The sequence below is a fragment of the Chionomys nivalis genome, unplaced genomic scaffold, assembly GCF_950005125.1.
Source record: "Chionomys nivalis unplaced genomic scaffold, mChiNiv1.1 scaffold_29, whole genome shotgun sequence".
Lineage (NCBI taxonomy): Eukaryota > Metazoa > Chordata > Mammalia > Rodentia > Cricetidae > Chionomys > Chionomys nivalis.
Window position 1 is genome coordinate 5,450,846 of NW_026646888.1, and position 25,482 is coordinate 5,476,327.

Below are 25,482 nucleotides of genomic sequence, written 5' to 3' on the forward strand. Positions count from 1 at the left end.
GGTCCAACCCATTGCAGAAGAGCCACTGAGAGGAGACACTTTTCTTTAGGCAGGAGGATCCTGGTCACTCAACATGCTCCAGTGGAGATAATATACCCAGGGACTTCCAGATGGTATGAATTAAACCATTAATCAAATGAAACCTAATATTCTTTGCTTCTGAGTATACATTTGTGATGCTTCACGAACACTCTGTATCCTCTTAAGTCCCAACACCTCGATGTCACATCTTTCCATATGACACGCTTTTCCCTCATGGATTATCCCTCTCTGAGATCCTACGTCTTTTTGGCCACTCTCCTCTGTTTGCAAAACAGCCATCTTGTCCTCTTCCACACACTGCATCTCCTTTCTTCCTTTCCACTCCAATGGGAAAAGACATAGATATGGAAGTCATTATCAAACTTGATGAAATGCACGGAAGGTTTGGTGGGAACTTGGTAAATAATTTTACCTATCTTTTGGGTTCTATCTTTTTCATTGTGCTGCACGCTTTTGCCAGCCAAGGAATCCCTGCCTAATTCCAAATTCACCCCTATTGGAGGACATCCTGGCTTAATATGAAGGTTGCTTTCAATGTAATAATCTAGACGGTGGTAAAGATACACAACTGGATCTTTCTCATAGGTAATGTAGAAACAGTTCTTCATGGTCTACACCCCATCTGGGACCACCCAACTCCACACTTCCATAGAGCCTGGCATGATGTGGAGGTTACCTTCACAGTAGTCAACCAGGAGGTGGCAAATGTACAAGACTGGACCTTTTTTGTAGGTAATATAGAACCAGGTCTTCATGATTGGCACGTCCTCTAAGACCATCCCCTTCCAGTCATCATTAGAGCCATTTGTGACCTGAAATGTTTGTTTCACTGCTCTGCCAACTATGGTGTTTGTGAGATAAGTGTCTGTCTCGTGAGGAAATGGTACGTTGTTAGGCAGGAACAAAGGGTTTAAAATCCTTTCATCACTGTGAGGTTTCAATCCATAGACAAAGCTATCCCATCATACTTCAACAAATAGAGAGATTCGTTGGCAGTTGATCTAGAATGATGGCTTTCCACTGGGTGACTGGTTCATTGGCTTCCTTCCAGCCATGAGAAATTCTGTGACAGACAATATTCTCCAGGGCCTCAAAAGGCCTACTCAGTTTTTGCTTCTGGAGAGATGACCCATTCCTCTTCTGGACAGGTGGCATGCATCTCATACTAAGAGGCATCTTCATCATGGCTGTAGACTTGCTGAGATAGGCCACTCACCTCCTGGTCTGCTCTTTCTTGGCTATCTTTCTGTGCTTGGGCTTCATAGCTGCCCACTCTCTAGGTTGAAAGAAATTTCCCTCTGTTTAATTCAGAAACAAAGTTATGGCGTCAATAATGAGTGCCTGCAAGGATAAGAAGGGGAGGCTGTGAGGTCATGGCTCTTTTCTGGAAGAACTTTGGGCAGGAGACAAAGACAGTGCTGAACAGTTTTGCATACTTAATTGTAATATTCTCTTAAGAAATGAATGGGACAATTAGCAAATTTTTCTCTACAGCTCACTATATCAGTCTCAGAGACAAATTCCTCCTGCCCAAAGGCAAATGACCTCTGCTGAGAAACCTACTTTCTGACGGACTAAGTCAATGAGAGGAGAAGGTATGCCTATCCCCGAAATGAGTAAGAAAAATCTGAACAGATAACAAAGAATTCGAAGGATATCCACACGTCTCCTTCGAAATCAAGCTAATCGGTAGGGGGCTCAATCCAAGACAGCCTGCCCAAGGTCATGGCACTCCAGTCCACTGGCTCTCTGTATTGTGTCTCCTGATCCAGACCCAGGTATATTACATAAAGCCATTCTGTGTCTTCATTGTGGAAGTGAGTACTGTGAGACCAACTTCAACCTGAAAGACTCATTATTCTAGGCAACAGCAGCAATTGAGAAATAATTAGTATCTTTTAAAACACCTATGGATAAATTGGGCCTTTGCTATTTTAGTGGATTGATGAATATGATATTGTTAGCAAAGATAAAGTGGGAAGAATAGCTGGCATTAACCAACCCACAACTCTCAAATATAGGAGCTGGAAACAACATAAATGGTGGACCCACAGGACATTTGAAAGAAAACTCTTTTGTATTACAGAGGTCTTAGTTGCTTTGTAAACATATTTACCAAAAGAAAATGTCCTAACTCTCCAGATTCCATCTTCCGGAAATGTTCAGGTGCAAAAAGCCTGTTGAACGGTTGTGGAGACCAGGAGCTGAACTGTCCTCCTCAGGCACTGTGAGGATAATAAACCCACCTTCATGGAAGACCAGTGCTTTGAGTGTAACAGAGTTGCTACCACGAACCAAGGCTTTGTGACATCACCAAGGTTCTACTTATGTCAGAAATCCCCACACAAGCCTACTACTTCCCTATTTAGCCACAGAAACGTCCAGCATTCAGCTCCTAAAAAGCTGTATACAGCCAGCAGGAGACCCAAAATAAGCCCCCAGTCATCTTCCCAATTACTCGAGTCACATTCTTGCCCAAGCTACTCAATCCCTGTATCTTATTTTTCTGAAAAAGTCTTTGGTGTCTGAGTCAACAACTCATATGAAAGTTTTTTTTTCTTAACTTGCATCTCTCCATTGGTTATCTATGATTGATTTTTTCTTCCTTCATAAATAATAAATTACAAATTTCCACTTCCTTTCCTCCTTTCTCTCACTACTCAGGCAACCACCAATCCTCTCCACTCCTAATCCAGTCCTAATAGAGGGCAGGGTACCTTGACTTGTGGGAAGCCCATGCCCCACTCCACCCTGATTGAGGAAGGTATGCATCCACATATAATAGGACCACATAAATTACTTCTTATCTTGAGAAGAATACTTGCTACAGAAACACTATCACAGTAGTATTGAGAGTGTAGGCTGTCTCAGCATGGAGAAGTAACTGGAGCAAACCCCTAGTAGTTCAGCTCAGTGGCCCAAGAAAGATGGTCAAGGAAAGTCAATGAACTCAGGGATGGAAGTTAAAACTCAGGCTAAATAACATTCCAAATCATTTAGGCGGAACATGAGACACGCGTGCAACAGTCACAAGACGTCTAAAATGCCTGGAACTAGAATCTTAGGGCAGGAGAAGTTGTGGAGCTGAGAGTGCATGGCAAAAACTGACAGAATCTGGCAAAAGACATGTAAGCATAACTAGCAAACATCCATGGAAACCACGAATGGGAGAAAACCCTTAGAAGTCTTCACAAAAACATAACATCTTGACAATTCTGAGATTTAATGACAAAGGAGAGATCTTAAATATGTCACTGTCACATGGTGATGATTAACCCCCTCCATTGCAGTGTGACCCCCTGACATGTTTAAGATACCTGTCAATTCTGTCTATATATTTACAGAGAAATTCACATTGCTTGCACAGATTACCTAGCAGCATGATTTACCGCTCAATCAAAGGCAAAGCAAAGAAATCATGGACATGTTGTTGAATGCTGATGATGTTGTTGGGAGCGTTTGTGGGTTTTTTCTTAAAGGGAAATAATTGGTCACACAAATGCATGAAGCAGATCCTGTCTCTCCCATGTACCTGAAAGCATGAACAAAATAAAGTAAAATAGGTTTTTGTCACATACTGGTAAATTTTGCTGCTATGTCCAAATATGTGTGTTGCAGGAGCTCATTCTGCTCCTTCAGGGTATAGCAACTGAGATAAAGTACATTGGAGCATGGTGTCTCTCTCTTTCAAAATGGAGCAACTGCCTTCAGCTTGCTCTCTTCCATCCACCTCCACATCCAGCTACTAGGCTCCTCTCCTCATCCTGCAGAGGGCTGTTGTCTGGCATGGCAATCTGTAAGGTTTGCCCCTTAAAAGAAATAACCATTTTATGAATCATAATTCTAAACTGGTGTGGTAGATTGTTTGTGACTAACACCTTCCTATGTGATGAGAGCAACCAGGGTGTGAAGGGGGTTCTCACTGTTCATGTTGCAGAAGCCATGGCAGCAGGAGTAGGAGGCCTCTCATTCTCTGTAAGGAAATCAGTAAACATTGGGGAACAGTGAAAGGATGCCCTGAAACATCAAGGCTTGAGCATTCAGACCGCAATTCCTCCAGCTAGGTTCTGGGTCTCCACAACCTACAAAACCTCCTGAGGACCAAGTATTCAGAACCAGAAGCCTGTGTGGGCCATATCACATAAAATCATAGTGAGTACACCAGTCGTTTTTTTTTTTTTAAGGTACATCCTTTTGTCCCTCCAGAAACATTTGCATTTCCAATAAAGATAACTTGCTGCCTCTTTGGGGTCCTGAAATTGCTCTAAGCTGATGGTGGGGCATTCTTACATACCGTGCTGTGTTGTTATGAGACCTTAACGGGACAGCAATTGTTTCAGAAATCAAAGGCAGTTAGGTTCAAACCTGTGGTTAGCAGTGTGCTGGACACTTGGCTTGCCTATAGCTAATCTATGGAAAGGTGGATTTACTAAGAAGGGTGGCAGCACACATGGAGGCATGTAGTCTTACCTTTTCAAATGACCCATTTTGTGGCCTTACATCAGGCTCCTCTATTCTCCTCATCTTGGTTTCTTTACCAGATTAGGACAAAAATTAAAACTCAATGTCCTGGACGTGAACACTGAATGAGTTATCTATGTGAGATCACAGTGACAGAGCTCATGGGAATCTAACTCATTGTACAGGCTTGCCAGGCATCAATCTGTAATCTGCCTAACTATACTGCGCAAGTGTTGTCATGGTTGCTCCTCTTTTCCTCCTCATATGGTCTCCATCTACAGAGAACTCATTAAATTTCACCCCTGAGAGGGCAAGTTCTTTACAAATGAAAGTTTCTAGAACAGAAGAGACATAGTAGATTTATCTTGGCAACCTGTAGACACAAAATATGGGGAAATGGAAGAAGGGATTGAAGAAGATAGAGACATGGAGGAATGGATAAATTCAATCATTCATTGGATAAGTGAGTGATCCAATGAAAGAGATGGCTAATAGGATAAAATGTGCTGCATGCCCTCTGAAAGTCAGTCCAAATTGAGGGTAGATAAGGTTATCCACTAATGAGGAAGCTTAGTCCATTTTGCCTTCTTTGTGCTCTAGACCCACCCAGGAGAGTGATGATGATGTTGAGGAGAAGAATGGGCGAGGGTACCAGCATGCCCTGGTACAAGTTTTCACCCACATTGTAGCCAAATCACCTGACCTGGCACAGTTGACCTACATGCTGGGCCCGGAATGGTAGTTTCACACCTATAACCATACTAACCAAGTTTTTGAAGATGAAGGAACCAAAACTGCCCTGTTAAAGATGTCAGGATCCTTGCATGATGGGAGTCAGGCATCAATATCATACTGGTATCCTCGGGTCTGATGGGTTTGTGGGGTCTTTGCCACACTTCACCTACCATCACTGATTCCCTAGGTAACTGATTTTACAGAGCTCGGTGCATTCATCATATCTGTGCATGTCACACACCAATTTGATTCAATGTGTACTAGTTTAGCCTGGGTGTGGGTGAGTCTGTTCATGAATTTTATAGCCCAAATCCCACAGAACTTGATCAATGAAAAGGGAACAGTGTTTTACAGTTAAGGCAGGCCAATTGTTTAAATGAACTCACGGGGGTTGAATGGCATGCATAAGACCTGTGAGAGTGCAAGACAGAAAGAATCCAGGCATGACAAAATAGGTAGCAGATAGAAGCCTGGCAAAAGTAAGTAGGTAGCCTGAGGTCCACCCCATTGCAGAAGAGCCACTGAGAGGAGACACTTTTCTTTAGGCAGGAGGATCCGGGTCACTCAACATGCTCCAGTGGAGATAATATACCCAGGGACTTCCAGATGGTATGAATTAAACCATTAATCAAATGAAACCCAATTTTCTTTGCTTCTGAGTACACATTTGTGAACCTTTATGATCACTCTCTATACTCTTAAGTCCCAACACCTCGATGTCACATCTTTCCATATGACATGCTTTTCCCTCATGCATTATCCCTCTCTGAGTTCCTACATATTTTTGGCCACTCTCCTCTGTTTCCTAAACAGCAATCTTGTCCTCTTCCACACACTGCATCTCCTTTCATCATTCCCTCTCCAAGGGGAAAAGACCATAAGTCCTCTTTTGTTTTGAGGCCTGTCTTTCTGTGATGTCCCATCCACCAGACACTCCATCATTGACCAAACAACATAACATCTTCACAAATTTTTATTTTTAGAGCAAAAAATATTTCCATTGGGAAAGATACCAGGATTAATGGAAGACCTGAGGTATTTCTGAAAAAGAGTTCCCCAAACACAGTTTTAAGTCTGACCCCCAAAATTTGTGAATTTCACTTTAACACATCTTCATCAAATCATAGACATAGATATGGAAGTCATTATCAAACTTGATGAAATGCACGGAAGGTTTGGTGGGAACTTGGTAAATAATTTTACCTATCTTTTGGGTTCCATCTTTTTCGTTGTGCTGCATGCTTTTGCCTGCCAAGGAATCCCTGCCTAATTCCAAATTCAACCCTATTGGAGGACACCCTGGCCTAATGTGGATGTTGCTTTCAATGTAGTCATCTAGATGGTGGTAAAGGTACACAACTGGATCTTTCTCGTAGGTAATGTAGAAACAGGTCTTCATGGTCTGCACCTCAGCTTGGACCACCCCAGTCCACTCCTTCATAGAGCCTGGCATGATATGGAGGTTGCCTCCAAGGTAGTCAACCAGGAGGTGGTAAATGTACAAGACCGGATCTTTCTTCTAGGTAATATAGAAACAGGTCTTCATGATTTGCCCCTGCTCTAGGACCATCCCCTTCCAGTCATCCTTCGAGCCATTTGTGCCCTCAAATGTATGTGTCACTGCTCTGCCAACTATGGTGTTTGAGAGATGAGTGTCTGTCTCCTGAGACATGGTACGTTGTTAGGCAGGAACTTAAGGTTTAAAATCCTTTCATCACTGTGAAGCTCCAATCCATAGACACAATCTATCCCATCATACTTCAACAAATGGAGAGAGGGATTTGTTGGCAGTTGATCTAGAATGATGGCTTTCCACTGGGTGACTGGTTCATTGGCTTCCTTCCAGCCGTGAGAAATTCTGCGGCCGACAATATTCTCCAGGGCCTCAAAAGGCCTACTCAGTGTTTGCTTCTGGAGAGATGACCCATTCCTCTTCTGGACAGGTGGCATGCATCTCATACTAAGAGGCATCTTCATCATGGCTGTAGACTTACTGAGATAGGCCACTGACCTCCTGGTCCGCTGTTTCTTGGATATCTTTCTGTGCTTGGGCTTCATAGCTGCCCACTCTCTAGGTTGAAAAAACTTTCCTTCTGTTTAATTCAGAAACAAAGTCGTGGCATCAACCATGAGTGCCTGCAAGGATAACAAGGGGAGGCTATGAGATCAAGGGGCTTTTCTGGAAGAACTTTGGTGCAGGAGACAAAGATATTGATCAACAGGTTGCATACCTAACTGTAATTTTCTCTTAAGAAATAAATAGGACAATTTGCATATTTTTCTCTACAGCTCAGTATATCAATCTCAGAGACACATTCCTGCTGCCCAAAGGCAAATGACCTCTGCTGAGAAACCTACTTTCTGACTGACTAAGTCAATGAGAGGAGAAGGTATGCCTATCCCTGAAATGAGTAAGAAAAATCTGAACAGATAACAAAGAATTCGAAGGACATCCACAAGTCTCCTTCGACATCAAGCTAATAGGTAGGGGGCTCAATCCAAGACAGCCTGCCCAAGGTCATGGCACTCCAATCCACTGGCTCTCTGTATTGGGTCTCCTGATCTAGACCCAGGTATATTACATAAAGCCATTCTGTGTCTTCATTGTTTAAATGAGTACTGTGAGACCCACTTCAACCTGAAAGACTCATTATTCTGGGCAACAGCAGCAATTGAGAAATAATTAGTATCTTTTAAAACACTATGGACAAAGAGGAGCTTTGCCATTTTAGTGGATTGATGAATTTGATATTGTTAGCAAAGATAAAGTGGGAAGAATAGCTGGCATTCACTATCCCCACTGCTATCAAATATAGGAGCTGGTAACAACAGAAATGGTGGACCCGCAGGACAGTTGAAGGAAAACTTTTTTGCACTACAGAGGTCTTAGTTGCTTTGGAAACATATTTACCAAAAGAAAATGTCCTACCTGTCCAGATTCCATCTTCCGGAAATGTTCAGGTGCAAAAAGCCTGTTGAACAGTTGTGGAGACCAGGAGCTGAACTGTCCTCCTCAGGCACTGTGAGGATAATAAACCCACCTTCATGGAAGACTAGTGCTTTGAGTGGAATAGAGTTGCTACCATGAACCAAGGCTTTGTGACATCACCAAGGCTCTACTTATGTCAGAAATCCCCTCACAAGCTTGTTACTTCCCTATTTACAAACAGAAACATCCAGCATTCAGCTCCTCAAAAGCTGTATACAGCCATCAAGGGACCCAAAATGAGCCCCCACTCATCTTCCCAATTACTCGAGTCACAATCTTGCCCAAGCAACTCAATCCCTGTATCTTATTTTTCTGAAAAAGTCTTTGGTGTCTGAGTCAACAACTCACATGAATGTTTTTTTTCTTAGATCCCATCTCTCCATTGGTTATCTTGTATTGATTTTTTCTTCCTTCATAAATAATAAATTTCAAATTTCCACTACCTTTCTTCCTCCCCCTACCTACCATGCAACCACCTATCCTCTCCACTCCAAATCCAGTCCTCATAGAGGGCAGGGTACCTTGACCTGTGGGAAGCCCTTGCCTCCCATCCATCCCATTTGAGGAAGGTATGCATCTACATATAATATGATCGATTAAAGCCTGTATGTGCAGTACAGACAAATCCCAGTGCCATTATCATTGGGTTCTCCTTCTGCCCCAATTGTCAGCCACATTCAATGCTTCCACTTTGATCCCAGGCTCTGTCAGTCCCAGCACAGCTGTTTTGTTGAGCTCCCATTAGCTCAGACACAGTGTCTCAGTGGTCATTTCTATCACTTAATATCAATGGGCTCAACTCACTTATAAAGTAGAAATGACTCAATAGCAGTTGGTTCAACAAAGCCCACCCCAGCATGGTTAATAGTTCAGTAAGGCTGAGAACCTGAAATTCACTGTGCAGCCTTGAGGCAGATCAGTGATCTGAAGAGTGTTTTTTTAAATCTTTGGCTCAGTTGATCTGAGCCTCATCTAAACATCTCTATTTGTCTGTGATGATTGCTCTGTTATATATTTACTGCCATTATACTGTTTGGAGGATGTTGCCTTGTGAATCTGCTCAGGTTATCAAACTCTCTATAGCTAATTTGAGTTGTTTACTTCCTATCTAAGTAGGTTTCCTGCTATATAGAGTCTATCAACCAAAACTACATATTGGCATTAAAGAACTTTATATGTTGAGATGGAAGGGTCAGAGTCAGATAAGAAAGTAAAATTATGGGTTCACACAGGAGAGATAAAAGAAAAGGAGAGGGAGTATGAGAGCACTACCCTGTAGGATTTCAAAATGGAGGAGGAGACCTGAGCTAAGTAGGAAACAGACACAGCATTTTCCATAGTCACTACTCCTGTCTAGGCCACAAAATCTCCAAGCAGCTAGCCCAAGCATTGGAAGTTTCTACTCTGAGAGGGCCAGCTAGAGTGTGGCACAGATGACCTTTTTCCCTGGAGTTATCCTCACCATTGGCAGAAGGAGGCATATCTCCCTAGAGTCTCAACAAAAAGTCTCAGTGATATAACAAACGGCTTATGAAGGACCCTTGGGGAAGATTCAAAACTAACATAATTGGGAAAAAATGCATCTTCCAGGATGTTATGATGTCAGTCTACACTGTCACATCTGCCTTTCTTCTGATTATATAAACAGGATGCTTGCCGCTTGAGGAAGCATCTCATCTGGCGTTGTAATACCAGGGCATCAAAATGTCCTCTTTGCTCGTCTTCTCCCCCAGAGGAGTCTCTATCTCAGGTACAGTGCATTGAACCACTTGCAGGAATAATAAAAACAGATAGAGCATCCAGCTTGAGATATGACATACATGGCCACAATAACATTGGCAGCAACAAGAAACAGATGAAGAATTCTGAGCATCAATGGAAGCTGAGGACGTAATACCAAAGCTAAGACATGTAACACCATGGGGAGTTGCAGAGTTCCAGAGAATATAGTCAGTTACATTCTGGAAGAAGCTAAGACTGCAAAAGATGGCTTTCCTAATCAGAAAGTAGAAAAACTGAGAATATGCGAAATGTAGGCAGTGATGAGACAAAGGTGGTAACTGAAAATGAAGAACCCCATGTCCCAGTTCCAGGAAGATAATGAAAGCATTTTTAAAGGTTAATGAGCCACAAATCCTGGCAGTCAAAGCTCAGGAGATGGAATGCCATTTCAATCCCATGTAATGAATCTCTGCCTTAAGCATCTAAAATGTTGTATCTCTGCCTTGAGCATCTGGAGCAATATTTCTTTGCCTTAAGCATCTATAACAATGCACCTCTGCCTTGAGCATCTGCTGTCATGCCCCTATAAAATGAGCATCTACAGAAATTAAGATCTGCTTTGAAATGCAATATACTACTGGGATAGACCAACCATAGCATGCTACTCTGGATGTACACTTTTATATATTTACATTCTAAATTTGATATCAAGACCTGAACCCAAACAGACTTCACAGTTCACCGTTTCCCCATGCTGTGATAATTCAGTAGCCCTCTGGACACATCCACCAGGAGTCTTGAGGGGAGGAAGCAAAGGCATTCATGTTTGAATGTCTCTCATCTCAATCTCCCCAACATTTCTTTTAAAGTCATACCATTCCCTTTTCTGTTTCAGAATATTAACTCAGAGCTCAATACTTTTTAACCAACTGTCTTGTTCTTCAGCCATGGCTCAGTCATTAAGGTGCTTCCCATACAAATGAAGAACATAAATTTGATCCCTTCAACTTGTGCAAGAATCTCAGAATTAAAGATATAAACCCATCACTCAGTTCTGTGGAGACAGCCACACCTGGGTCTCTGAGTCTCACTCTTTGGTCAAGGGGAATTGGTCAGCTCCAGGTTCAAAGATATGATGTATCTTAAACATGACAGAGAGGAAGTAAGGAAGACTCCCACAGTTAATTCTGGCCTCTGCATGCATGCAAACACATTTCCATAAAATGTTACACTCATCTTTTTAAACAACTGTGTTTCCAATTTATATTATACACATTTCAGTGGCAGCGCTTTGAGCTTAACTTTGACTGCTCTTTGGTGTTATAGGAATGGCAGGCTCCATCCTGCCACCTGTCTCTAGCTCTGGCTAGCTTTTCCAGAAATAATTTTACAGAAACTGTATTCTTTTAAATACTGCTTGACCCATTATTTCTAGCCTCTTATTAGCTAGTTCTCACATCGTGATTAAGCCATTTCAAATAATCTGTATAGTACCATGAGCTGCTGGCTTACCAGGGAGATTCTTAAGCTGCTTCTGTCTCAGAGAGGAGTGGCATGGTGTCTGTCTTACTCAGCTTCTTTCTCCCAGCATTCTGTTCTGTTTACTCTGCCTATCTAACCTGCTGTCCTATCAAAAGGGCCAGGCAGTTTCTTTATAAACCTATAGACATATAGCCCTCCTCCATCACTTTGGCCTGCCTCACACAATGACATTAGAAGAAATCTTTCTATTAGAACACTGTCCACTATCTCATTTGTCCTTTTGAATCCTGTCTCCTCTCTTCCTAAGACATAAGGAAGCTAGGCTTAGACATGTTACACAGTCTAACAAAGTTCCAATAGAAAGGAAGGATGGAATCAAGATCTGAATTCATTGCCAAAGTCTAAAATCTTAAACAAGGAACTCAGTTCATGACCAAACTTTTCTTTCCCCTGAGAATGAACCCACACTCTGAGGAGCTGAAAGGCAAATTCACACTGCATCTACCCCACATTGCTCCTTGACAGATGTGAAGAGCATTATGATGGCCCCTGATACAATGACATTTTATTCCTCTGGAGTTGACTGGCCAGTTGGCCTCCTACCTTACTCAATATTTCCTTCTGTGATTGGATTTCCAGAATCCTCCATCCCTTCACATCATTGCTAAGTCACACACTTCCCAATGCCGCTTTCAGATTTTACATAGACAGACTTTGCCACCAGAGTGATGGGATGAACTGTAGTATGTGTCCCATTGTTTTATAAAAGAGGGGCCCTGAATAATAACCTTTCTATATTCCTGCAAAATCTAAACCAGAAAATCAGAATGTAAATGTGACATCCCTGCACCCCTACAAGGTGTTAAACTGGTGGTGTAGATTGCAGTGAACAGGATTGACATTCCAATGAAGGGGCATCTCTGCCCGACTTAAGAAAAGTCTCATAGGAAGTGAAGTAGATCTGTGGCCATACAACCTTGGAGGATTTTATGAGGTTGAAATACAGATTTCTATATGAATAGACAATATATTCATAATGATGGGATGGCTATTCTTAGTTTTCAACTTGACTACATCTAGAGTTAATAAGTATTTTAATGACTGGGCATATTTACGGAGGGGTATTTCTTCTTAATTTCAATTTTGAAGTGGTAGGACACACTCCTAATCTGGATCTTTGAGATAGGACTCTTTTGAGGTAGGAAGAGGCATTTTTGTCTGGGCCACACCATCTGCTTGCAGCTTTTATAAAAAAAAAGATGAAAGGAGGAATCTCTTTCTCGGCCTGCTTGCTCTCAAAGGCAAGGCTATTCCCTCACCAGCATTAACACAGAATTCTTTATAATTCTGGTGTGTACAAAAGACTAGCTGACACATTCAGTGTCTCGGACTGAATACCTACTTTGCTTTTGGACATTCCTTTCATAGTGGGATTAACAAGGCCACAACCTATAAACCATTGTGTTAAAACTTTTCCTATAAGTTCTGTTACTCTAGAAAACTATGGCTAATAGAAATGTTACTGAATTAAATAATAGTAACATTAATTAACTCATGGGCCAGGAAGTTGCCACAGTAGGCAAAACACTTGCCATGAAAGTGAAAGGCACTGTGACTGAATTCTCAGAATCTACTTAAAATCAGGATGTGTACAAGTATCTGCAAGTCCAGTTCTCTTAAGACAAATTGGGAGGTGGAGACAGGAGACTCTTCAGAAGCTACCTAGTCAACTAGCCTTGAATAAGCAACAAAAACAAATAAGACACCATATCAAACAAAATGGAAAGCAACTACTGATATGCTGGGTTGTCCTCTCCTCTCCTCAAGCCCACATGCTTACTGTGGCAATGCCCACTTACACTCACATTCATGAATACACACACACATATATACACACACACACAAAGAATGAAACAGCTTCCATATGTATGAAGGCACACATACACATCCTTAGGCCCTTCTCGGCCAAGTCTGGCACTAAGCTACCTCTCTTTGATCTAGAGTCAACCATATCCATACTTATACACCAATTAGACCACCTGTTCTGGAAAAATGAATAACAATCTGGTTCAATGAGGTAACCCGTCTCAAATATATGGCTGTGTGTGTGTGTGTTTGTATGTGTGTTTCCATGTGTGAAGATATGCATTGTCAGTCTGTCTCATATGTACCTATCTCCTAAACTCAGGTTTTTCTTGACTCCTAATATGGAAGCCCTTGCTTTGTTTAATTTGTTTAACCTAACGAGCACAAGGATTGCCAGGAGTTCTAAGGCAAGGCCATATTATAAGTATTAAACCAGCCCAGACCCAGAAAACAAAGACCCAGAGAGTGGAAGGAAGAACATGAGTCTAGACAGCTGTCTTGTAACCTCCACATTAACAGATGAATAATGTAAGTTGGAAAAGCCTAAGACCAGGTCTCATTTCACCTCTCAAAAGAAGCAGATGAGATGTGAAGAGCAGGATCTTTGGGTGAATTTAATTTTCCTACACTATCTGAGCCAATTGGAACTGGGAGCTCTCTGATTGATTCAAATTTAGAACCTGTTTTCTCTGCAGTTTCTGTAAGAAGAGCAATGAGCAACCAAAATGCAAAGAAAAGGGGGGGCAACATAAATACTAATTTTAAAGAATTTTGACAGAAAGTAAGGACAATGAAACTTCCAGAAGTTTCTGAAAGAAATTGGAGTCAAAATATTGATCACAAATGAAGAGAATTGGGTAGAAGTATCCCATGTCCAGATATCTCAAATGCAATATGGGTGTTCCTTTGCTGGTATTCAAATTAAGCCAGGATGTGCATGATGAGGCTTTTTATTTTAATAGTCTTTTACTTTAATGTATATTAATAAAATTTTAACTCATCAAGCTCGTGTATTTTATTATCTTACATTGACCCCAAATTAGTTTTTAAGCCAAAGTAAAGGAGGCTTTAATGGTATGAGACTTCATCCAGATAATGCAGACAGCTGCTGCAGGAAAGTAGGGTACATAAAGAAAGACTACTCAGTAAATAATTCAACTAGGCATCGCCAGTGGGTAAATCCTGCAATGATGTATCGATTGCCAAAATAAAGGAAGCAGCCCACTTAAGAGAAAGACAGAGAGGAAGGAAGAAGAGGGAAAAGGGAACAGATCATCCGTTGAGACAAAAAACCAGCAAAGGAAACAGAAGCTTCTTTGTTGACAATAATCTCCTCTTCTGTAAGGGCATTTCCATTCCTTCAAATGACAGACATTCAGACAGAACATGCAAGAGAGAAAAGTGTGAACATGGTGGTGGTGAAGGGAGAGAAAAAGCTGTCTTCTGACCTCTACATAAACAGATGCATAATGTAAGTTGGAAAAGCCTAAGACCAGGTCTCCTTTCACCTCTCAAAAGAAGCAGATGAGATCTGAAGAGCAGGATCTTTGGGTGAATTTCCTACACTATCTGAGCCAATTGGAACTGGGAGCTCTCTGATTGATTCAAATTTAGAATCCTTTTTCTCTGTGGATTCTGTTAGAAGAGCAATGAGCAACCAATATGCAAAAAATAGTGGGGACAACATAAATACAAATCTTAAATCTTTCTGACAAAATTAAGGACAATGAAACATCCATAAGGTTCCGAAAAAATTTGGAGCCAAAATATTCATCGATCACTAATAAAGAGAATTCAGGAGAAGTATCCCATTTCCAGATATATCAACTACAAGATGGGTGTTCCTTTGCTGGTATTCAAATTAAGCCAGGATGTGCATGATGAGGCTTTTTATTGTTATTTTAATAGCTTTTACTTTAATGTATATTAATAAAATTTTAACACATCAAGCTTGTGTGTTTTATTATCTTACATTGACCCCAAATTAGTTTTTATAAATTAATTTATTTATTTATTTTACCATCCTCGGCACCACTGCTCTTTACTTCACTTCTAAATATACTTAAATCCCAATATACTATCACCAGCTTTACTTTAACAAGCTAATTAGCTTTATAGAATGTAGAACAACATTTTCAATTTCACATCATTTCTTTGCCTTTTAAGACCTAAATTTCCATGCGATGGCATTTTTCCTTTGGCTTGAAACTTTCATTTAGCATCTCTTATAGTGCTGCAACATTATCAGCAAATTCTCTCCGCTGTCATTTAGCTGAAAATGTCTTACATCGCCTTAATTTTCTTTTTTTCTTTTTTTGCAATTCATCTGTTAACTTTTCTTTATTTTTTTATTCTTTTTTAATTAAAATTTCCACCTGCTCCCCGTTTCCCATTTACCTCCCCTCCTCCCAAATATTGCCCCTTCCCCAACTCTCTTCCCCCTATCCCTAATCCTCTTCTCCTCCTCCCACACAATTCCCCCTCCCTCTCAATACTGAAGAGCAGTCCAAATTCTCTGCCCTGCGGGAAGACGAAGGTCTTCTATCTACGTCCAGGAAGTTGAGCATCTAATCAGCATAAGCTCCCACAAAGCCAGTTCATGTATTAGGATCAAAACCTAGTGCCATTGTCCTTGGTTTCTCATCTGTCTTCATTGTCCGCCATGCTAAGAGAGTCCAGAATCAACCCATGCATATTCAGTCCCAGACCAGCTGGCCTTGGTGGGCTCCCAATAAATCAGTTCCACTGTCACAGTGGCTGGGTGCATCCCTCGTGGTCCTGATTTCCTTGCTCATGTTCTCCCTCCTTCTGCTCCTCATTCGGACCTTAAGAGCTCAGACCGTTGCTCCAAACTGAGACTCTGTCACTACCTCGATCCATCGCCAGATGAGGGTTCTAAGGTGATATGCAAGATATTCATCAGTATAGGAGAGGGTCATTTCAGGTTCCCTCTCCTCAGTTGCCCAAGGTACCACCTGGGGACATATTCCTGGACACCTGCGAACCACTCAAGAGTCAAGTCTCTTGCCAACCCTAAGATGGGTCCCTTAGATAGGATATATACTTCGCTGCTCCTGTATCCTCCCTTCCTATATCCCAACCGTCCCAATCCCCCGAGATCCTCCCATCCTCCCCTTCTCATGTTTTTCATCCCATTTCCCCTTTGCCCCATGCCACCTAACCGGCAAGTTCCCAGTTTTTGCCCTGCAATCTTGTCTACTTCCCATCTCCATGCAGATGACTATATGATTTTCTTTGGGTTCACTTTCTTATTTTACTTCTCTAGGATCACAAATTATATGCTTAATGTCTTTTATTTATGGCTAGAAAACTATTATAAGTGAGTACTTCCCATGTTCCTCTTTTTGGGTCTGGGATACCTCACTCAGGATAGTGTTTTCTATTTCCATCCATTTGCACACAAAATTTGAGAAGTCATTGTTTTTACTGCTAAGTAGTACTCTAATAAGTATATATTCCACACTTTCTTCATCCATTCCTCCATTGAAGGGCATCTAGGTTGTTTCCAGGTTTGGGCTATTACAAACAATGCTGCTATGAACATAGTTGAACAGATACTTTTGTCATTTGATGGGGTATCTCTTGGGTTTATTCCCAATAGTGGTATTACTGGATCTTGGGGTAGGTTGATCCCAAATTTCCTGAGAAATCGCCACACTGATTTCCAAAGTGGTTGCACATGTTTGCATTCCCACCAACAATGAGTGAGTGTGCCTCTTTCTCCACAACTTCTCCAGCAAAGGCTATCATTGGTGTTTTTGATTTTAGCCATTCTGACAGGTGTAAGATGGTATCTCAAAGTTGTTTTAATTTGCATTTCCCTTATCGCTAAGGAGGTTGAGCATGACCTTAAGTGTCTTTTGGCCATTTAAATTTCTTCTGTTGAAAATTCTCTGTTCAGATCAGTGCCGCATTTTTTTATTGGGTTCATTAGCATTTTAAAGTCTAGTTTCTTGAGTTCTTTATATATTTTGAAGATCAGACCTTTGTCTGTTGCAGGGTTGGTGAAGAACTTCTCCCAGTCAGTGGGTTGCCTCTTTGTCTTAGTGACAATGTCCTTTGCTTTACAGAAGCTACTCAGTTTCAGGAGGTCCCATTTATTCAATGTTGTCCTTAATGTCTGTGCTGCAGGGGATAAACGTAGGAAGTGATCTCCTGTACCCATATGTTGTAGAGTACTTCCCAATATTTCTTCTATCAGGTTCAGTATGTTCAGACTAATATTGAAATCTTTAATCCATTTGGACTTGAGTTTTGTGCATGGTGATAGATATGGATCTATTTTCATTCTTCTACACGTTGACAACCAGTTCTGCCAGCACCATTTGTTGAAGATGCTCTCTTTTTTCCATTGAATAATTTTACCTCTTTATCAAAAATTAGGTGTTCATAAGTTTGTGGGTTAAAATCAGGGTCTTCTACTCGGTTCCATTGATCGACTTCTCTGTTTTTATGCCAATACCAAGCTGTTTTCAATACTGAGGCTCTGTAATAGAGTTTGAGGTCAGGGATGGTAACGCCTCCAGACGATCTTTATTATATAAGATTGTTTTGGCTATCCTGGGTTTTGTGTTTCTCCATATAAAGTTGATTATTGTCCTCTCAAGATCTGTGAAGAATTTTTTTGGGATTTTAATGGGGATTGCTTTGAATCTATAAATTGCCCTTGGTAGAATTGCCATTTTTACTATGATGATCCTCCCAATCCAAGAGCAAGGGAGATCCTTCCATTTTCTGGTATCCTCCTCAATTTCTTTCTTCATTGACTTAAAGTTCATGTCAAATAGATTCTTTACTTCCTTGGTTAGAGTTACCCCAAGATATTTTATACTATTTGTGGCTATCGTGAAGGGTGATGCTTCTCTGATTTCCATCTCTGCTTCCTTATCCTTTGTGTATAGGAAGGCAACTGATTTTTTGGAATTGATCTTGTATCCTGCAACGCTACTAAAGGTGTTTATCAGCTGAAGGAGTTTTTTGCTGGAGTTTTTGGGGTCGCTTATGTACACTATCATATCGTCTGCAAATAATGAAAGTTTAACTTCTTCCTTTCCAATTTGAATCCCTTTGATCCCCTTATGTTGTCTTATTGCTATTGCTAGAATTTCAAGCACTATATTAAAGAGGTATGGAGAGAGTGGACAACCTTGTCGTGTTCCTGATTTTAGTGGAACAGCTTTGAGTTTCTCTCCATTTAATTTGATGTTAGCAGATGGCTTGCTATAAATAGCTTTTATTATACTTAGGAATGACCCTTGTATTCTTAATCTCTCTAAGACCTTTATAACAAAGGGATGTTGAATTTTGTCAAATGCTTTTTCAGCATCTAATGAAATGATCATATGGTTTTTTACTTTTAGTTTATTCATATGATGGATTACATTGATAGATTTTCGTATGTTGAACCAGCCCTGCATCTCTGGGATGAAGCCTACTTGATCATAATGGATAATTTTTCTAATGTGTTCTTGTATTCTGTTTGCCAGTATTTTATTGAGTATTTTTGTGTCGATGTTCATGAGTGAGATTGGCCTGTAGTTCTCTTTCTCGGTTGTGTCTTTGTGTGGTTTTGGTATCAGAGTAACTTCAGCTTCATAAAAGGAATTTGGCAATGACTTCTCTTTTTCAATATTTTGAAATACATTAAGGAGTATAGGTATTACGTCTTCTTGGAAGTTCTGGTAGAATTCTGCATTGAAGCCGTCTGGACCTGGGCTTTTTTTGGTCGGGAGGTTTTTTATAGCAACTTCTAATTCTTCATGACTAACAGGTCTATTTAGATTGGTCACCTGATCCTGGTATAAATGTAGTATATTGTACTTATCTAAAAAAGTGTCCATTTCTTTTACATTTTCCAATTTTGTGGCATACAGGTTTTTGTAGTAAGTTCTAATGATTCTCTGAATTTCCTCTGAGTCTGTGGTTATGTCCCCTTTTCGTTTCTGATTTTGTTAATTTGCATATTCTCTCTCCCCCGTTTGATTAGTTTGGATAGGGGTTTATCAATCTTATTGATTTTCTCCATGAACCAGCTTTTGTTTCATTGATTCTTTGGATTGTTTTCTGTGTTTCTATTTTGTTGATTTCAGCCCTCAATTTGATTATTTCCAGTCTTCTACTTCTCCTAGGTGTGTCTGCTTCTTTTTTTCTAAAGCTTTCAGGTGTGCTATTAAGTCTCCTATGTGTGCTTTCTCCGTGTTCTTTAAGTGGGCACTTAATGCTATGAACTTTCCTCTTAGCACTGCTTTCAGAGTGTCCCATAGGTTTGAGTATGTTGACTCTTTGTTTTCATTGAATTCAAGAAAGACTTTAATTTCTTTATTTCTTCCTTGATCCAGGTGTGGTTCAGTAGTTGACTGTCCAGTTTCCATGAGTTCATAGGCTTTCTGGGGATTGCATTGTTGTTGAATTCTAACTTTAATCCATGGTGATCTGATAAGACACAGGTGGTTACCGATATTTTTTTGTAACTGTGTAAGTTTGCTTTGTTACCGAGTATGTGGTCTATTTTCGAGAAGGTTCCATGAGCTGCAGAGAAGAAGGTATATTCTTTCTTATTTGAGTGCAATGTTCTATAGATATCTGTTAAGTCCATTTGATTCATTACCTCCCTTAATCCTCTTATTTCTCTATTAGGTTTCTGTCTGATTGACCTGTCCATTGGTGAGAGAGGAGTGTTAAAATCTCCTACTATTAGAGTGTGTGGTTTGATGACTGCCTTGAGTTTTAGTAACGTTTCTTTTACAAAAGTGGGTGCTTTTATATTAGGCTCATGTATATTCAGGATTGAGACTTCATCCTGGTGAATTGTCCCTGTTATGAGTAAAAAATGTCCATCTCCATCTCTTTTGATTGATTTTAGTTTGAAGTCAACTTGGTTAGAAATTAGTATGGCCACACCTGCTTGTTTCTTTGGTCCGTTTGCTTGATAAACATTTTTTAGTCCTTTACTCTGAGTAGATGTCTGTCTTTGTGGTTGAGGTGTGTTTCTTGTAAGGAGCAGAATGTTGGATCCTGTTTTTGTATCCAATCTCTTAGCCTGTGTCTCTTTATAGGTGAGTTGAGCCCATTGATATTAAGTGATAGTAATGACCAGTGGTTGTTAACTCCGGTCATTTTTCCTTTCTTCTTTCTTTCTTTTGGTAGTATAGTTTGTGTGTTTCCCTTCTTCAAGTTGTGCTGGTGAAGGGTCATTAGATGTCTGAGTTAATGTGGGCATTGTTGGACTCCTTGGTTTGTGATTTTCCTTCAATTACTTTCTGAAGGGCTAGATTAGTGGCTATGTGTTGTTTAAAATTGTTTTTATCCTGGAAAATTTTGTTTTCTCCATTTATTTTGTTATTTTAATAGCTTTTACTTTAATGTATATTAATAAAATTTTAACGCATCAAGCTTGTGTGTTTTATTATCTTACATTGACCCCAAATTATTTTTTGAGCCAAAGTAAAGGAGGCTTTATTGGTATGAGACTTCATCTAGATAATGCAGACAGCTGCTGCAGGAAGTAGGGTACATAATGAAAGACTACTCAGTAAATAATTCAACTAGGCATTGCCAGTTGGTCAAACCTGCAATGATGTATCGATTGCCAAAGTAAAGGAAGCAGCCTTCTTATGAGAAAGACAGAGAGGAAGGAAGAAGAGGGAAAAGGGAAGCGATCATTTGTTGAGACCAAAAACCAGCAAAGGAAACAAAAGTTTCTTTGTTGACAATAATCTCCTCTTCTGTAAGGTCATCTCCAATGATTCAAATGACAGATATTCAGACAGAACATGCATGAGTGAGAAGTGTGAACATGGTGAAGGTGAAGGGAGAGAAAAAGAAAGAAAACATTCTGGAGATTTAAAGACAGAGAGAATGAAACATCAGAGCATGAGTGTTTCTCTGGTACCTTCACAAAATCTTTATCAGGCCAGCAGCATTCCAGATACTCCAAGACATCCAACACAGAATTTTCTTCTTCAACCCTGTGATGTTTCCAGTGAGGATGGTGTTGTTCAAGAGTTCTGTGTCCTAAGCAAGAGAGAAAAGGGCACAAGATAGCAAGCAGGTAACAAGAGTGAGAAGGGGAGGGAGGGCGACTGAGTGAGTCACCCACTACCTGGACTCCTGTTAGGACAACAAAATATCCTCCACAGGTTTTGGTGGTTAGGTCTGTTAGTAATTAGGCCTTCCCCTGAAAGGGAACTATCATTCTTGCATGAGAGAGATGGCTCAGCATTTAAGGTCACTTGCTTGTCTTCCAGAGGACCCGGTTTCAATTCCTCCCACCCATACAAACATCTGTAACTCCAGTAATAGAACATCTGACCCTGGCCAACACAAGCACTGAATGCACATGGTGAACACACTAATGTGCAGATAAACTCACACTCATAAAAAAAATTAATCATTTCTATTAAATTAGTAGTCACTCTTTTACTTCAAACAAGCACGGAACTGTATTCAAGAGCACAATGCTCTTACAGAGTGGAATTATTCAGTTCTGAGGTAGCATGACTCCCAGTTTCATGAAAAACTGCCACATTGATTTTCCAAGTAGTTTCACTAGTCTGCATTCCCGACAACAAGGGATGGGTGTTCCTCTACTCTACATCCTTTTCAGCATAGTCTATCATTGGTGTTTTTGATTTTAGCCATTCTGACAGTTGTAACATGGTATAGCAGAGATGTTCTGATGTGCATTTCCCTGATTGCTAAAAAGGCTAAGCATGGCATTGTCTTTTGCCCATTTGAAAGTCTTCTGTTGAGAAATCTGTGTTCAGTTAAGTACCCCTTTTTAATTGCAGTAACTTGAGTGTTAATGTCTAGTTTCTGGATTTCTTTACATATTTGGAGATCAGAATTTTGATTACGGACTGGTGAAGATTTTTCACATTCAAAAGGATGCCTTTTTGTCTTAGTGACAATGTCTTTTGCATTACAGAAGCTTCTCACTTTCAGGAGGTGTCTCATTTATTCCTTTTTGGTCTCATGGTCTATGCTACTCAGGTTCTACACTGGAAGTGGTCTCCTGGGTCCATGTATTGCAGACTCATTTCAACTTCTCATCTATCAAGTTCAGTGTGGTCAGATTAATATTGAGGTCTTTAATCCATTTGTAGTTGCATTTTGTGCATGCTGAACAATATGGATCTATTTTTCTTCTTCTACAGGTTGACACCCATTTATGCTGTCTGTCTTCACAAGTCTTTCTCCATGCTTTAAAGGAAACAAATTCTTCCCATTACAGCTCCTGTCATGTTCACCTGCTGTATTTCTCATATAGTTCATTCTGCTCTCCCTCTTACTTCCAGGTCTGGTAACGATAATGTGAATTTTTCAACTAATGTACCACACACCTGATGAGCTGGCTTCTTTTCCCAACCACTTCAAAGCAGCTCCAATATATTTAACAGCCAGTAGCAGTGACACTCTTTGAGACCTTATGGAGATGTTAATAGATGGAGTTCTTAAAATGGGATGGGACCCTGGTAGCTGGAAGATTCCAGAAACTTGGGTGGGGTTCCTCCTCACAATGAAGATAATTAAGCCACCCAATAGCTAAAATCTCATAATTCCCATTGGAAGGGGCACTGTTCAACCATCTAATCTTGCACACATGACTGCCACTTGACACAAAAATGATGCCAAGTGTATTAAACAATTAGCATTTGTGCATCTGCAGTTATGTGGTTTGGAAGGTTATTTGGTGGCTTTTCCTCTCTCTCTCTCTCTCTCTCTCTCTCTCTCTCTCTCTCTCTCTCTCTCTCTCTTTCTCTCTCTCTCTCTCTCTCTCTGTGTGTGTGTGTGTGTGTGTGTGTGTGTGATTTGACCAAAGGACAACTTCAGTGGTCATTCCTCAGAAATCAACTACCATGCTAATTAAGACAGTATCACTTACAGGGACCTAGGATTTCCTGAATAGAAGATGCAGTTGGGCCAGTCAGTACCAGAATCCACTGTGTCTGCCTCCCATGCAGTGACATTACAAGCACACACTCCACCTTGGAAAGCTTTGAATAAGGTCTCTGGAGTCTGAACTCAGGCCTGTATACACACAGCTTCTTTATCACTGACAAAGAAACTCTCTTTTCAGTATGTTAGTCTTAAATTGAGACTCATATAGAAAGTGATTGCTCATTTTTGAATTCACAGCACAGTGACTACAGAATTCCAATGGTGTTCAAATTAAGAAAACAATATCACAAAGTTAAACAGAGTACTGATTATAAATAAGCACTTGTATACCCCATCTGCCACATGGACCTTCCTGCCCCTTCCCTTTAGTTCTCCCTGAAACTCTCCTCCAAATCCAGGCATGGGTGGCTTTTCCTGCCTTGCCGTGGCATACTGTTGGACACTGTATGTTCTATCTTCCTCATTTAGCTAGACCAGTCATTTTATGGCATAATGTTTTTGTTAGAGTTACCTCAACTGACCACTTTAGGCTTTGTAAAAACTCAAATGACCTTACAACAGCCAGGTAAAATATCCTAACATTGTGTCCATTATAATGTCATTAAAAAAAATAGAAATCAAGACCTGCATCCTGGTCAAGATTTTTTAATCACCATTCCAGTCCCATTTGAAGGTTACTCACTGTCTTTTGATGCCTAGATGAATTTCGGCTTTAACTAAACTTTGGCTTTCCCTAAAGCCAGTTTGAATTGTGTTTTATCACTTGGAACTGAAAAGTCTCCTGCGAGACTAGGGGATATGATGGGCTCTGGAGAATGAAGCCAGCTCAATTATCCCTATATGTCCTAGGGGAGCTGTTAAAGAGACACTGACATTTCTACCAGCTTGAGTTTCAAGGGCAAGGATAAGTATCCTATAGCAAATCAAGGCTGTCCCTGACTCACAACCCTGTTGTATGTTTCTCAGTGTCACTGTTTCCGTTTTTCCTCTCTTCCTGCAGTTGCTTAGATTTCTACTCCTTACCATCATCCATGTATATCTATCACTCCCTTCTCTCAGCAAATTGAAAAAGAAATTGCCATGATCAACATCACAGCACTATCATCCACTGCCGAAGATGCAAGGAAATCATCTGTCGGGGGAAATAACTCCTCATCTCCTGATCTGGGAAGGGTTAGACTTCACACTAATATGGGCAGACAGCCTTTCAGAAGTGTATTTCCATGAGTGTTCAACTGAATGATACCACAGAAGATGGCTGGGTAAGATAAGTAGAAAGAAGATTGTATGTCCTTTGAAAGCAACAAAGAAGCTGACAAATACCATGGATAACAATTATTCCAAATGCATATGGGACCCTTTTTTCAAGAATGCAGAATCTGGGCTTTTTAAGCAGAAGGAAACAGAGAACTCAGTGACATTTATCCTAAGATCTCTCCTTGTCTCCAGAGCTACAGTGCTCTTAAACATTGTCATCTTACCTTCTCAGGAATGCCTATAGTGTAGACACTACCTAATGGGTGCAGCTGGAGATTTTTCAATATCTCGTCACAGTTGGACCTGCTTGGCATACTGTGTGAGATCTGAGTCTAGGTTCAGCAAATCTTAAATCCTTCTACTAAGAGTAGTTTGTCAAGCAGAATTAAGGTCAATAATTTAATACCAGTGTTGTCAGAGGCTTTGGTTAACAGACATTATTGGGAGGTGTGGCCTTGTTGGAGAAAGAGTGTCACCAGAGATACTCTTTGATGTCTGAAGCTCAACATAGGTCCAGTGTCTTATTCTTCATTCGTGCTCCCCAAGGGTCTGGATGTAGAACTCTTCCCTTCTCCTACACCGTGTCTCCCTGAAGTCTGGTATAATTCTGCCATGATGTTAATGGACAGAACCCAATTAAATGCTTTCCTTTATAAGTCTGATGGTGGTCATGTTATCTCTTCACAGCAGTAGAAACCATAACTAAGACAAGATAAATAGAAAGATAGATAGGCAGAGAGACAGAGAGACAGGTGTTAGATATTCGATATACAAATGAGGAATAAATGGATAGATGGAAGGATGGATGGATAGATGAATAATAAGAGAAAGATGATATTAATAGATTAAAAGAAATATAATTAATACATTATTGAAAGTCTCATGGCTTCTAGGACCCAGGAAAAGACAGAGAAGATTCCTCCAGTTGCCTAGTTCTTGATATGCAAAATGAGTAATGTGCCTCCAATGCACAATACTACTAACAGTAGCTGTAAGTAACTTCCTGA